Genomic DNA, 1,265 nt, shown 5'->3' on the forward strand with positions numbered 1-1,265 from the left:
CATAAAAAAATATTAATTAAAAGAAGAAAACATGGAAATTTGGTCTTTTCCCTCCATTTTTTTTAGATAATATTTTATATTACTATTCATTTCTGCTTATATTGCTTTTCCATTTTTAATTAATGAATTCTAACATACTTGAGAATGGGTGAAAATTTCTTATGGCTTAAACACACCCAGATTCATAACATTTCTTTCCTCACTGTTGATAGTATTTTGTGGCAGATGCTAACATTGAAGGATTTAAAAAGCACTAGGGTGTTAGAAAGTGTTACAAGTGTAAATATTAGTAAGACAGGCATCCCTTACAGATGAGGCTGGAGAGCGACGATCATGGTCTTGGGAGGCGAGTGGCCACCGGACCAACCATTACCCACAGCTCCACAAACAAGGTGCATCAGTGTCCCTACTGTGCATACTCCACCACAAAGAAATTCAATCTAGATAATCACATGCGCATTCACACAGGGGAGAAACCCTTCTCTTGTCCCCACTGCCCTTACCGTGCCAGTACTAAAGAGACCCTGAAGAGACATGTCTTAGTTCATACAGGGGAAAAACCATATTCGTGTATTCATTGTCCGTACCGCTGCACTCAATGGGGCTCTTTAAAAAGCCATGTTCTCACAAAGCACACATTCAATAAGGATCCCTTGTTCTCAAATAATAGCAAGTAGATTTTTAACTTAAGAAAGGAAATATATTCTTTTTGTTTTAGGAAAGATAAAAGAAAGAAATGTTTGGTGTATTGTTTATCTTCAAAAATTATTTATCAAATCTGGATTTCTGAATCTTTTGGTTTGGATAATTAGAGAATAAACATTTCATGTTCTTATCAGGTGTTTTCTTTGATATATTTGTTTATGTTTATTTTTATTCTAATGGATATGATTTAATTCCTATATATCTACCATCAGGAAAGGAAATAACTTTTTAACATAATGAAGACAAATTCCATATACTGTATTTAAAACTGGCAGTTGGCTAGTAACATGGAGGTGTTGATGAGCATCAGCAGTTCCCATTTACACCCAGTTTGTTCAAGTATGTCGAACACAATATTGGACACTTATTGGCTTTTAGGTGGAGCACTTGAGCAAAAGTTTTCCTGCACCTTTAGATGCCATTATCCAATTGTAACACCAAACATATGGAGAAATTTGAGCTCCCGCCGATAGCACAAGGCATGTTGTGTCAAGTGGTGCCATCCACAACTTTGTCTACCACAGCCACAAGAAGATATCATGCCATTCACGTTTAAAGGA

General features: G+C 36.0%; 1 protein-coding gene across 1 annotated transcript in view; it reads left to right on the forward strand.

The window, feature by feature from the left end:
• Nucleotides 1-1,265, forward strand: part of LOC119591816 (zinc finger protein 513-like) — a 72,589-nt gene that overhangs the window by 24,992 nt on the left and 46,332 nt on the right. The window lies entirely within an intron of this gene.

This window comes from Penaeus monodon, chromosome 29 (assembly GCF_015228065.2).
Source record: "Penaeus monodon isolate SGIC_2016 chromosome 29, NSTDA_Pmon_1, whole genome shotgun sequence".
NCBI lineage: Eukaryota > Metazoa > Arthropoda > Malacostraca > Decapoda > Penaeidae > Penaeus > Penaeus monodon.